Consider the following 15,661-nt stretch of genomic DNA (forward strand, 5'->3'; position numbering starts at 1 on the left):
GCGTAACCAAAATGGGAAATTCTGCTGGCACTTAAAGGGTTAAAATACACATATATCATGATTAATATCATACAAGGTGAATAAGTACTTAAAAACACCCACATCTAAAAAGTGAATCATGTACAACACCCACTAAATCTGTGCCTCAGCACTAGAGTAAAATGCCTCTTCCCAATATGTTCACAATAAAACTACAACTCTCGACTTGTAATGTAGATCCCCATGTCTGTAAACGGGACCAAATTCCCCCGTGTTGGGTTGCCATTGTTTGTCCAGAGAGCTAAAGGTTATCTTTTGTTAGTGCCAAAGTTAGGTGGAGCTTCTATACTGATTTATGTTAAAATAACTAGTTGTACTTCACCCTTATACTGCAATGAACCAGTGGCCATAGAGTTATGAAATCTAATGATTTAATGATATAGTCATTTGATTCAGAATGATTCTAGACTGAATTTCTATTGAGGACTGTCTATCTTTGGAACCATCGAATCCTATATCACCCTTATTTCCATGTACTGCTCAGCTCGGCGTCTGATTGGGCAGTGTATATCTCCACTGACTCTTTGATGACTGACATGTTACAGAACATTGCAGAGTATATTGACCCTGTGTTTCTAGGAAAACATGTTAGTCTGCAAGAACAAATAGTGACGGTTGCAGTTTAGTTTTGTTAAACATCCGTTCAATTACATTGATTTTGGGAAAGCAAGAACTAGTAAGATAACAAGATACATATTCTAGAGAGCTAAATACAGTCATCATTTTATTTCCTTGTGTTAACATTTCCACTTCATTTTATTACCACTGGTACACACTGGTGTTTAAATTGTTGATTGTCAAAACATTACAAAACTATCTTTGAATCTTCTTATTCTGCATACTATTTGTTATCATATTGATTTTTATGGTTTATTGTGAAAACCAAATAAAATATTTCAAACAGAAAACTATCTTTGGTCACAAATATAAAATTCATCTTTTGTAATCCATTATCACTTGCTTGAGAAGGAGGGCCCTTGGGAATGTATAAATCAGACATTTTCATCCTGTGGACCTCCAATTGCTATTCTGTCAGTTTTGAAAACATCTAACTTTTTTAGCCCCTCCCTAATCAGGATGCGACTGAACACAGCAGAAAGAAACTATGAAAGAGGTTTCCATTTCAGTTGATCCCTTTAAACATAATAGTATATTTGCTAAAAAGGGAAAGTCCTGTGCCATTAATGGTGCGTATTCCTGATCTGCTGACTGATGTGTGAACAATAAATACTCTGACCTACCCATAAATGTTAAACACAATTCTGTTAATGTAATTGCAAGCACATTCTAGGAAGATTTAGCACTTTTGAACTTAGATTGCTCCTCCCTGAAAGTTTGTGTTTGTTCCTTAAGATTCCTTAAAGCAAAATATACCCCCAAAATGATTTCTTAAGCGCAGATATTTTATATAATATTAAGTGGCATATTAAAGGATCTTATCAAACTGGTATATAGATATATTTAAGTAAAAATTGCCCTTTTACATCTTTGCCCTTGAGCCCCCATTTTATGATATTCTCTGCGCTCCCACACCTGACCAGAAATACTGCAGCTCTGTAGCAACTGTAACAGGAAGAAGTGTGGAAGCAAAAGACAGAACTTCGTCAGTAAATTGGCTTAAAGTTTGTTTCGTTTGTTTGTGTGCACCATGAATCACAGGATCTCAGGGGACAGCCCTTTAGCTGGCCATAGAAGCACAGATCTGATCGTACGAATCGCGGATTCGTGCGATTTTCGGACCGTGTGTGGAGAGTCCCGACATTTTTTGTCTGGCGGAGATCGGTCGTTTGGTCGATCAGACAGGTTAAAAGATTTCTGTCGGCTGCCAATAATATCTTGGCAGAGGGAGACTGTCACTAGCTTTTGTCGGACATAACTTTTGTACGATTGCTGTCAGGGGCAGAACATCGGCTGATCTGTTCTTTTGTACTTTATTTGATCGGAACGGTTAGCAGGTCGGGAGATGGGGTAGACCGATCGTACGTTGATTTGTACGATCGGATCTTTCCGTCTATGGCCAGCTTTATTCTTATAGGAACAGTAACACCAACAAACGCAAGTGTTTTAAAGAAATGACAATATAATATAGTGTTGCACTGCACTGGTAGAAACTCTACTATAGTTTATAGAAACAAGTCGCTGTGTAGCCATGGTGGTAGCTATTTAAGCACAGGACACAGAGTAGATAACAGGTAACTTCTGACGAATCTCATTGTATACTACAGAGCTTATCTGTTAACTGCTGTGTATCCTGTGCCTTTTCTCCTTTTTCAGATTTGAATAGCTGACCCCAGGCTGCACTGCAGTCTGTTTCTATAAACTATAGTAGAGTTTTTGAAGCAGACTATTTGTACCGATGCAGCACAACTGTACATTATATTTCTATTAGTTTAGGACACTTTACTATTTTGGTGTTATTGTTCCTTTAAAATGGCAATTTTATGTTTAGGAATGCCCAACGGTGAATACTACTGAAAAAGTATATTATTATGAAAATGGTTTATTTACATGCAGGGTTTCATATATGAGTTGTGTTATGCAATATATTTTTATAGAGACCCATTTTTCCAGGGTGTAGTTTTCCTTTAAAGGAGAATTCAACCCTAAAGTTAAAAAACCCTTACCCCCCTACCCTACATAGACCCCCCTCCCTCCCCCCCAGCCTAAGTTTTTCCCCGGGCAAATGCCCCTAACATTTCAGCCGCATCGGTAGTCTTCATAATGAGACCGGTGCTTTGGCAAAGTTTCGATGCATGCGCAGTTGTCGCGGAACAGAAAATTACTCCAACTGCGCATGTGCTGCTCTGCCGGTCTCATTCCGAAGATTTTCGAAGAGAAGAAGATGGCGGCTGTGAACTCTGATGCCTGAATCTGCACCGAGGGGTAAGTAAAATGTTAAGGGCATTTAGGCTGGGGGGAGGAGGGAGGGGGGGTGGTTTATGTAGGGTAGTGGGTTTTGTAACTTTAGGGTTGAATTCTCCTTTAAGCCTTGTACACTGTTCAACAGTTCAATTGGCTGTTAAGGTTAGTTAGTTGCATATGCAACATACTCTTTAAATAGCTCATTGGATTCTTAATTAGATTGAGATCAAGGCGTTGACTTTGCATTTCTTAAGCTACTATAATGTTACTTTGAACTTGTTTTTTTGGATCATTGTCCAGTAATGATCCAAAAAAGCTTAGTAAGCTTCATCTAGCTGGTTGAAACAGATTTTGCCCCATTCAATATTACATTTATTTTAAAAAATGCCCAGTCTCTGCTGGTAAAAATCAGATTTGTAACATAATGCTATTTTGTTTTCCTTATAATTGTTTCACACCAGTGTGCTAATGCTCTTTTTAAACAAAATGAATCCTGATCAATCCAGCATCATGTATTATACATCTAAGATCTCTATACCAGTGGCTATAGCAGTCTGCAGTATATGATGTCTGAAATGTACCCATTGCCTTTCTATACTATTCCTACCTTTTGAAATTTTAATATGCGCTCAATGCAAGGCACAGTATCACGGCTCCTTCCTGGACTGCAGCTTTAGTTACAAAGTTAAAACAAGTGAGACAAGAAATAGATTTTTTCGAACCTTTGGGTTGCAGAGAACAAATGTTTGCAACATTTTAAAGAAATCCGGGACAGTAAATCAATAGCTAAAGATAGTCTCAAGAAGGGACGTCAATATAGATGTTCTCAAGCTCTGCCTACAGGGTTCGCCTAAAGGCAATGTTTTGTTGCTGATAATCAAGTCTATGGCTCGTGAGAAAGCAATGAAGGCCCAGGATTAAGGCAACAACATTTTGGGGGTGGCATGTTGCCCAGCCATTTCTGTATTTGCTTCCAGAGCACTTGAGAATTGACACACCAAAGCCCTAATCTAACTAATGAGCAAGTTTGTGTGCATGCACAGCACTGGGGGTGCACGACAGGTGGATTGGCCAAAGGGTGCCCAAAGTACAAATCCACATCTGATGTTAAGTGCAGAATTAGCAATGTGTGTTACCAAATAAATAAAATAGTTTAAATAAACCAGATTTGGTATTTGTGGAACTAGTGGCACCAGTTACAGGGGCACTTGTGCAAAATATTAGGTGCCGCCAAAATGTTCAAAAGATGACTTGGTTTTCCCAACACTGACTGAAATTGCTAATGACTGGACCCACCTACATTCCCTGCCCCTTAGCAGACCCGAGGTATGGTTCCATTTATATGCTCTTGTGAAGAACTTCTCATTTTGTTATGCATACTTGTGATTTCAGCATAATATGATTAAAATAGATATAAATAGAATATAAATGATTTCTTTATTCCTCCTACTTGCTGTTATTGTCTCCTAGGATACCATATCTATTCTCATTGCGAGGCTACTGTTTATTTACCTGTTAGTTTAGCAGGGTTTCCTCAGGCTTAGCTCTCTGGCTTATGACATACAAGGCAGCAGATTTACATGCAGCTAGCATTAAAGATAAGACAATAGTTGTTTTTTTTTGTTGTGCATAGCACTTAAGGGGTGTCTATGGCAATGGATGCAGAGAGAATTATCCAGAAATAACCCAAACACTTTTAGTAAAAGAAAATAGAGGTGTTGCACTCTTTGCACCCCACTCCAGTGTCGGACTGGGACACCAGGGGCCCACCAAAAAACCTTAGACCTGGAGCCCACTAAAAGTTTTTAGACCAAAGGCCCAACCTCAGTACTATTTTCTTCCTCTCCTCACTCAACCTCTATTCTCCTGGTCTTTTCTTTACATACGATAATCTATTATTCCACCTATTTAGCCACTTTGTTCTCAAGATATGATTAATCCTTATTAGAAGCAAAACCAGCTTATTGGGTTTATTTACTGTTTACATGATTTTCCAGTAGACTTAAAGGAGAAGGAAAGTTGTTTACCACTTGGGGGTGCCAAATGTTAGGCATCCCCAAGTAAATGTATTTACTTACCTGAAACTCTGGGCCGGTGCTCCTATCAGCAGAAAACTGCACTGGCCCGGGGTTATTCCAGTGAGCACCACAGATCGATCCTCTTCCGGCTTCTTCTTTCTCGTGGCTGCGCATTAGAGTGAAAAGCTGAACTTTAACTAAAAAGTCAGCTTTTTCATTCACACATGCATTTGCCCCGGGAAATTTGAAGAAAGAAGAAGCTGGAAGAGAAGCGCTCCGTGGTGCTCTCTGGAATAACCCTGGGCCGTGAAAAAGTTGACTTTTTAGTTAAAGTTAGGCTTTTCACTCTAATGCGCATGTGCAGCCGCAAGAAGAAAGAAGCAGCCGGAAGAGCCGTGGTGCTCTTTGGTATAACCCCGGGCCTGTGCAGTTTTCTGCTGATAGGAGCACCGGCCCGGGGGTTTCAGGTAAGTAAATACATTCACTTGGAGGTGCCTAACATTTGGCACCCCCAAGTGGTAAACGACTTTGCTTCTTCTTTAAGGTATTAAGATCCAAATAACAGAAATCCCCTGGTCCCAAGCATTCTGGATAATAGGTCCAATACCTGTACCAGATATGTAGTAATTATTACACCCTAATCTTGGATTTACTGACCATTCCTCTTGGTTTTGTTTATTATAGTCCCTGGTGATACTGTCATCTGAGACATCATGAGTATTCTTCTAAGTGTTCTATTCACATATAACTTTGTTCCTACGGGAAATCTATTTAATGCATTTTAGGAAATGTAAGATTATATGGGGAATGTAATATTTTCAAACAATAAGTGAAGACATTTTGCAAAGCCTTACATCCCCATTGAAAATGGAATGCTTTGTTGTCTATGTAACCTAGTCTGCTATGACGTGGATCTCTATCTATGTAATGCTGGGATGAAATAGATTTTACCTGCACTGCTTTTAATGTCGCTAAACTATAACCAACTGTCAGGTTTTGCCTTTTTACAATGGTGCAATGCAGTTGAGCAGAAGCTAAGGGCTGCTGGTTGATCACGTATAATGTATATACTGAAAACATATAAAAATTTGCAACCATTTAAAAGAAATGTGTTTTAACTGCTCAAAGCAGTGAATCACATTCTGTTGAAATCACACATTTGACTGTCAAGCATTGTTCAGTCATGAAAAAAAACTGGTGGGAATCCAACATTCCTCATTTCAGTATTCAATAAATATGCCCCATGTCTTGCATTAGTCACCAGGGTGCTTGACTGACTGTAACACTTTATCATCAGTGACATCACAGAAGCTCACTTCCCCTCCCTGCAATGTGTAACCAGTATCACAGCTTGTCAATGTGGCTCCCAACCATGGGGATTTTTCATGTCTTTTGTGACCATATTGCCCCTTTGTGCTGGACATGTTATTTCTAACACCTCAATATAAAAAAGAGCTGAAGCAAAGCTAAAGGTAGATTTACAGATAAATAATTCCAGCTGTTTTCTGCAAGGAAGGAAATTCAATTTCTAGTGATTTAGCAGGAAGGAAGGGTGGCTAACAGAAACACAAAAACACAGTTCTCTGGTTTATTTTAAGTCTGTGGACATTCTTCAAGATACCATACTACTAACAAGCAACCAGACCACAAGTGTACTTAGAAGCAGTGCCAAGAAATAAACAAATCATAATACAGAAACATTATTTGCACTTTGCTTAATCTGCCAAAAATATCAGCATTGGGTTTTACAGGGTTACAATAACTGTACATGCTTCCCACCCCAATGTGCACAAAAACTGTAGATATAGGGGTTGTGAATGGGCGGCACAGGGCAAAAAGAAGATGTTTTACATATTCTAAAAATGAATTTTTTTTTTAACATAACATGGCAAACAGAGAAAACTGAAGTTTCTCCATGTTTGGTCCTTGTGAGGAAGATACTTTGGTACTTTGGATTATTGGTATACAACCCCCTTGCTTCATCTTTAGCTGTGACTGTTTTGTAAGCATTATGCAGGGGAATTATTTGTTCACTGGTAATGTAATTATGTATGTTGCAAGGACCAAACATGGAGGAACTTCAGTTTCCCTGTTTGCCATGTTTAGGTCAAGAAATAACAAAAACTATATATTTTTCCAATTAAACCTATAAGCAAATAGTGTGTTCAGCACCAGCCTTATTAATTGAACTCGTATTAAACAAGGTGTGTACTGCACCTTCATTTTTTATTTTGCAGCGTAACTTTTAGTAGGTTATAAAATACCCTGTTTATTTTACATTATTTTATAGATTTTTTTTTTACAGTTTTTGACAGTTTTTGACTTACAGTATATTACTTTTCTGTCTCTTTATACCTTTTGGATGGGGGGAACTGGCCTTGGCAGCCACTTTTGCTGTTTGAGAACAGAAATGTATTGTTTCTTTTTATTAGTAATAATTGCAGTCGCTCCCCTTTACACAGAGTGTATATGAGTAGAGTGTGGGAGAGCACAATAAAATAAAAGATATAAGAGGGGAACACTATCAAAGTGCATGGTGAAAGAAAATTCTAAGACACGTCCCATTGTACTATATAGTAGCTAATAAATTTAAATGGTTTAAAAGGTATTTGCAAATGCAATTACTATAGAAAGCAGTATCTATTTTATTATATTTAAAAAGCATTTTTGGGTGGACATTCCCTTTAACTCAGCAGAGTTACATTATCTGATATTACTTAAGTACAATACACTGCAGATTCTGCACAGAAGAGCAATCAGAATTATATTGTCCCTGTTAATGCCTTTTCTGTACAACTGCTTGCTGAATATTTAAGGAAACGCTTTCTGTGCTTTTTCCTTGAAATCTGTGTGTGTATAATGATTGCCGTACAATATAATTATAAGCAAATGTAGCATAACCAAAACATAAGTTCCTTCAATTAACAACTACATGACTTCATTATTTTAATTAGAAGAGTCAGAAATCTGCAATTGTGCACATTAAATTGCACTATCATTAAAATAAATGCAGTACAATTCTGTAATAAAGTACGTGTTCTGTTATCCACACATTTGGAGTCAGTTTTTCTGCTTGCATGTACGCCTTTTCTGCCAGAAAACCAGCTTGCTGAATGATTAAAATCACTTTGCTTTCAGTCACCCTTAGCTCACTCTTTCTCAGTTCTACTAGGATGGGTGCAAAATATTAGCATTATTTTTACGGTTGACACATATTTGTAAAGCACCAATATATTCTGCAGTGCAGTACAATAAATGGATTTATACATTTGACATATAAATTTACATACAAAAACAATCAATAGCTGAGAGGGCCCTGTCCAAAAGCTCTAAACTGCTGAATAGTAGTTCCAAATAGGGTTGGCCTGGCCGGTAAAAATGATGGTTGATCCCAATGTTATTAATAGGAAAAAAGATAAATATATAAGAAGGCTGGTATTTTTTCCAGAAAAGGGGGCAACCCTAGTTCCAAATGACAATGCATGCAAGTACATACTTTCTAACATTTTCTTTGGGGTGGTGGGATGAAGGCAGGCTTAAGAAATAACCCAGGTCACCCCAGTTATTAGCCCGCTAGTAACCTGGACCCTCTGTGCGTGGTAGGCCCGTGGCCGCCAACAAGTAAAATGAGGCCCTGGTGACAAAAAATTACCCTTCCACGTAAAAACTTCACCTATGATCCTCATACACCCACACACTGACCACTCGCATGTAATCCTGCCCCACAAATCCTGCTTCTACATTGTGGGGCCCCAATCGTTCATGGGATTTCAAAATAACCCCTGAGCATGGCCTTGTGGGTGGGGGTTGTAAAGTGTGATCTGACTGCATCTTTTCTGCATGTAACTTCCCATAGAAAAACAGACAATAGAAGTCTCTTATTGCTCTGACCGAAAGTTTTAAGCCACTAAGGGGAGCCAAATTGAGCAGCACTGTTGGGCACTAGGAATATGCGTAACTTTCAGGGGGGGGGGGGCATTCCACTCTGTTCCTAAATGACAGGAAAGCTAGAGGGTGTGACTACATTCTACATTCCACCAATGCAGTGTCGGACTGGGATGCCAGGGGCCCACCAGAGAACCTCAGATTGTGGGTCCACCAGAAAACCTTAGACCATGGGCCCACTATCCAAAGTATTATTTTTCCTCTCCTAACTTAACCTCTTTATTCTCCTAGTCTTTCATATCTACTTACTATACTCTATTCTTCCATTATTAAGCCTAAAAAATAGGGAATGACCATGAAATAGGCCAAATGGTTAGAAGCAAGAGGCCCACTCACACCTGGGCCCACCGGGAGTTTTCCTGGTATCCCGGTGGGCCAGTCCGACACTGCACCAATGTATACAATATATATTAGGGATGCCACCTTTTCTGGTGGCTAAACCTGAACTAAGAGGGTGGGGACGATGGCATCAGGGGTAGGGATGTGATGCTGGGGTGGGCATGATGACATCAGGGGCAGACACAATGATGCTGGGTGGGGTTATGATTCCGGGTTTATTACATCACTTAGATGTAATTGGCTGGATTTCTGTTTTAACCGGACCTTTGAGAAACCAGAATGTCCAATTCTAAACCAGAGAGGTGGCAACGCTATTTCTGTTGATATTTTGCCCGATGAGTAAGACCATCAGGCAAAATATTATGATTATTATATTATTAATATATATATATATACATACACACACACACACACATATATATATATATATATATATATATATATATATATATATATATATATATATACACACACACATACATATATATATATATTTATTATTAATATAATTATTGTAATAAAAAACTGTGCTTGATTATAATTAAGCCATGTTGATAGAAACAAAAAATCACAGTGAGTATCATAACATTTAGATGTTTTTCATTTATTAGCTAAATTATTGTTTGGGTTTCACAAGGCTGATAACAGAACAGACAGTTGAGACCCAAACAGGTCTAAGAAAAACCGAATAGGTGGCAACGCTAATATATATTTATATATATATATATATATATATATATATATATATATATATATATATATATATATATCACATATATGCACCTCTCTGAACTCACAGGGAACTTCTTGAACTTTGCCCTACTCCCTACAACAATAATGTATGCTGCCAACTGAATACTGTTATAATATAGTATTATAATGTTCAAAAGCCATTGATGTTACTGGACTTCATAAACTGGGAAAGGGGCATTATGTTGAGATGATATTGCAACAGTAACCAACATCCTGTAGTAACCGTGTCTGATCTGGGTTAAAACCTCATAGTGTAATATGGGCTTTGTATTCTTTTTCATACATTCCTATACTGCAAGATTGTGAGATCGCAGTATAGCATGCTTGGAGGCACATTTATAAAGATATACAGTAATAGACATTATGTGCTTTGTATAAATGTACTTGGTCTACAGCCTGTGGTCATGATCACATAACTTAATATACTGTATATATTCCTGTGTGAATAGAATGTCCAAGTCATTTATGTTGTCCTCTTGGAACTGTTCTATCGATAACAGTTACACTTTTAAAAGGCTTTTCAAGCTCCAAAATAAGTACACAAAGTATTTATGTTATTAGTATTATTAGAAAGCTGATAACAATACAAATACAATTTTTTTGCTGCTTCTGCAGTGCATTCCCATGCTGCCCCGTGGCTGTATTTGGTCTTTAGCACAATCCTCAACAGAAACATAAAACTATTTATAATTTCAGATTAGATTGGATTTATCTTTCAAGAAATCATAATTTGGGCTAGTGTTTTATGCAGTCAATAAATGTGGCTCTACAGGGTGAAACATCAAATCAGTCAGATGCCAGAATTTCTCTGTATACTTCTATAACTGTAACACACAATGCTTACAGTAAACTGGATATTATTAAAGGGATCCATCATGTGCTGATGAAATGTAAATAATTTTTCAAAAAAAGGAAGCGTAGGTTCTGACTTACTGATATTTGCCTTCAGCAGAACAAACCACATTACTGCTTGCTCTGCTTAAAGGGATTCTTTCCTGATTTTATGGTATAGTTTCTATTTCTATATTATACTGTTTACACTGCAAATAAATCACTCTACCATGTAAAATTTCATTGCAAACCCAACAAGTGTATTTTTTTGTAGTTGTAATATTGGTGTGTAGGCAGCCATCTCAGGTTATTTTGCCTGGTCATGTGCTTTCAGAAAGAGCCAGCACTTTAGGATGGAACTGATTTTGTTGTTTCTCCTACTCAATTTAACTGAAGGAGTCTCAGTGGGACACGGATTTTTACTATTGAGTGCTGTTGTTATATCTACCAGGGAGCTGTTATCTGGTTACCTTCCCATTGTTCTGCTAATGGGATGCTGGGGTACAGGGAGTTGACTGATATTACTCCAACCAGTGGTGGAACTATACGGGTTGCGACTGCACCAGGGCCCGCACCAACTATCGGGGCCCGCCAGCAGTTTGCGCAATCGCAAATCCTCCTCAATCTCTGCTTCCTGAGGAGGATGGGGGGGGCAGGCTGCATAGCCTGCACTCGGGCCCCGTGTCTTGTAGTTCAGTTACTGACTCCAACTTGCAGTGCAGCAGTAAAGAGTAATGACTGGGGAACCTGGGAAACTGACAATATATCTAGCCCCATGTCAGATTTTAAAAGTAAATATAAAGATCTGTGTCTCCAAAAATGCCCCAGTAGCTCCCCATCTTCTTTTCTGCTTATTCACTGCACATGCTCTGTGCTGCTGTCACTTACTGAGCTTAGGGGCCGACTCAAAATATACTGTATACATAGAATATAAATGTCACAATATAAGGCTGATCAGTTATTAATAAAGTTAATTACTACATGGCAGCACAGAAACCAGTGCAACTAACATCAGAATTTTATAATCAGCCTTGGAGCATTAGTTTATATTACAGGCCAACCTCGTTTTCTGATAATTTGCAACAACCCCTAAGTTTAGCTTCTCAACAGCTGCTCAGAGCCCACTGACCATGTGTCGCAGACACTTTCCAAGATGGTGACCCCCCCTGTGACAAGTTTGAAGTCCTGGATCATTGCTGCTATTGACAAGCTGAAACTTTAGGCTGGTGCAATAAGTTCAGTATATAAAATACGGCATTTTTAGCCATATTCAGTTTTAGGGTTTTGTTCTCCTTTTAAGGGATGGTTCACCTTTAAGTCAACTTTTAGTATGTTATAGAACGGCTCATTCTAAGCAACTTTTTAATTGGCTTTGTTTTTTCTTTTCTATAGTTTATCTGGCACCTTCTTCCGAGCATCCACATAGGAGTTACTGACCCTGCTCTGTAAGGCTACAAATTTATTGTTATTGATACTTTTTATTCATATTTGTAATCAGCCCTCTCATATTCATATTCTTCATATTCCAAACAATGCATGCTTGCTAGGGGAACTTGGACCCTAGCAACCAGATAATGATGACATTGCAAACTGGAGAGCTGCTGAATAAAATGTTAACACAAATACCACAAATAAATAAAAAAAGAAAACCAATTGCAAATTGTCTCAGAATATCACTCTCCACGGCATACTAAAAGTTATTTTAAAGGTGTACAACTTCTTAAAGGAAGGCTGCTATCAGCTCAAGATGACAGCATAGTTGGTTGGGAATTGCCCAGGTACAGCATATATATACAGGTCTTATAGATGTGCTACATGTAAATGAATGCATAAAATATGTTATATGCTAACATTTTAATGACAATTTAATTAAATTAAAATATATAATTATCTGTAAATTATTGTTTGTGTGCAATAAGTAAAATGAGAGGGGGGGTCTCAAAATGTCTGTGCAAAGTTATTGTTCCTTTAATAAAAGAGCCCCACTTTCCTTATGAAAATATATTGAATATGAAATATATTTTGTATATTGAAATGATAGATTAGTCCCCTAATCTAAACATACTTCGTCTGAAACCCCTTCTCTATGTATAAGTGAGAAACATAGGAACAGGTGTCCCCAACCCTTTTTACCAGTCAGCAACATTCAGATGTAAAGAGTTGAGAGGAACACAAGCATGAAACCTGTTCCTGAAGATGCCAAATCACTGCCTAGGAACAATGTAGACCCAATTAACTGCTTTCCTAGTCTGTGCCTTACAAAATTCCTAAACTTTCATGTGGTTTCTTCCTTTAGAAACCTTGGCTTCCCTGATCAAAAAATAAAAAGCTTGGCAAGTTTTAGGTGGTAATTTTTTTTTTGGAAAAACCCTATTGGAAAAAAGTAACCTGCTTTTAGGAACTCGAACTCCCAGTATCACTGGGCTGGAAACTTAATTACAGTGGTCCATGCCATGTTTTTGATAGAAATTATATTTCTACATGACAAATAATTTACTAGTAGGTGTAGCAGAGTAATAGAAAACCAACAGACCCAATAGTCATGACACGCATGCTGCTGATTCTGTGTAATTGAATCATTAATTGAGGTTTATTCCAAATAACAGCAGTGTTCAAAATAATAATAGTTTGTTCCAAATAATAGCAGCGTGGAGTTCATTTAATGAGGTCATTCATTCTGTGAAAAAACAGGTGTCAGTTATGGCCCTTATCTAAGGAAGGAAGGCAGCAAATGTTGTGCATGCTGGTCAGGGCTAGGGATGTAGCGAACTGCCGATTTGGTGTTCGCGAACGCCGTTCGCGAACACCGGCAAAAAATGCGAACGTTCGCGAACAGTTCGCGAACTTCGAACACCCGCTAAAATCGTTCGATTCGAACGTTCGAAGGATTTTTCATTCGAATCGAACGTTCGAAGGATTTTAATTGTTCGATCGAACGTTCGAAGGATTTTAATCGTTCGAACGAATGGAAATCGTTCGAACGAATGGAAATCGTTCGAACGAATGGAAATCGTTCGAACGAATGGAAATCGTTCGAACGAATGGAAATCGTTCGATTTTAGCGGTCGAATGGTCGAACGATTTGTATTCGAATCGAACGCGAACTCAAAATGCGAACGTTCCCAAACGTTCGCGAACATTAGGCGGACGCGAACGGTCGAAGTTCGCCGGCGAACAGTACGCTACATCCCTAGTCAGGGCCGCCCCTTATAACAAAATTTTCAGGGTCCCCCTATAAGTTAAATAAACAACATTGATGCCAGGGCCCCCATACAAGTTAAAAAAAAATTGGGGGCCCGAGAGAATATTTTTAAAAAAAACATTGTTGACAGGGGCCTATAAAGTATTAAAGTAATACATTGATGGCCAGGGGATTAAAAAAAACACACATTGGTGTTCAGTAGAATTGAACTCGTGCCTTCAGGAATACAACTTCACCTCCTTTCGTGAGTGCAGCACAGCCGGGGATTTTGCGCTTTATTCATTTTTTAAAAGACACTGCATTTATTCTGAACACAACTGTAAATGCATATATATATATATAGTAGGACTGGCCAGATATGGGATGACTATGACGTAGTTGGCCAGCTTAAATATATTGCAATATATGGACAAACTATCCCTGTTTTGTTTAAAGGGTAAGGCATTTTTTAGTAGCAGTATGCACAAAATGTCGCTGTCTTAAATATATTGATAATGGGTTGAGTGCAGAGGACCTCTTGTATTTGACTATATGTATTTTGTGGTCACACCCTCATTGCACCCCCGCCTAATGATTTTAAAAAATAGTGGTGAGCACAACTTTCCCTTGTTTGTTATACAGGAGCAGTGATCAGCTCCATGTTGTAGCTCCCACCCTTCCCAGCTATAGTCAGGTGATCCCACTGGTGTCTAATAAAAGGGCAGCCAAGTTTGGGAGTTTTACTTTGAAAGCAGCTAGTAAGTTGCAGGTAAAACTTAGTCCCTTTGTAAAATGTATAATGAAGCAATTGAATTCTTAATTAATCAGATGAAAATTAAGAGTAGGACTGGCCAGATATGGGATGACTTTGACGTAGTTGGCCAGCTTAAATATATTGCAATATATGGACAAACAATCCCTGTGTTGTTTAAAGGGTAAGGCATTTTTTAGTAGCAGTATGCACAAAATGTCTCTGTCTTAAATATATTGATAATGGGTTGAGTGCAGAGGAATCTTGTATTTGTCTATATGTATTTTGTGGTCACACCCTCATTGCACCCCCGCCTAATGGTTTTAAAAAATAGTGGTGAGCACAACTTTCCTTTGTTATATATATATATATATATATATATATATATATATATATACATACATACATACATACATACATACATACATACATACATACATACATGTTTATCCTCTACCTGCAAGTGATCATCTTTACATTTTTAACAAAGGTGCTTTAGAATTTCTTTATTCTGATGCAATGTTTCAAATAGACAGGATTAACTGACAGATGTGTGCCACCAAGTGGCTAAATAAGGTGTGTCTTTTGCAGCCTAAGAATATTCTTAGTCATATTTAAAAAAAAAAACATTTTAAATAAAATGTATATTTAACTAGATGTTATCTGTATTTCTGGCACACGCCTCTTGCCCTTTCCCAATTGAAAAGAGATTTATCAAAATTAAAAAATTCTTCCCAATTTTTGTTGCAAATGTCATGAGAAAATCGGTTCATTTATCTGTTTTTTTCAGTCCTTGGTTATTATTTGTGGCTTAAAAACATTTTAAAACATCCAGGGTTTAGGGTTAAGTTTTTATGGTGAAGCAAATGTAGAGCAGAGGGCAGCAAGGGGAGGACCCAGTACCTTGGCCATATATACAATATGCATTTAGAAGAAAAGAGT

This window comes from Xenopus laevis, chromosome 2S (genome assembly GCF_017654675.1).
Source record: "Xenopus laevis strain J_2021 chromosome 2S, Xenopus_laevis_v10.1, whole genome shotgun sequence".
Taxonomy (NCBI): Eukaryota; Metazoa; Chordata; class Amphibia; order Anura; family Pipidae; genus Xenopus; species Xenopus laevis.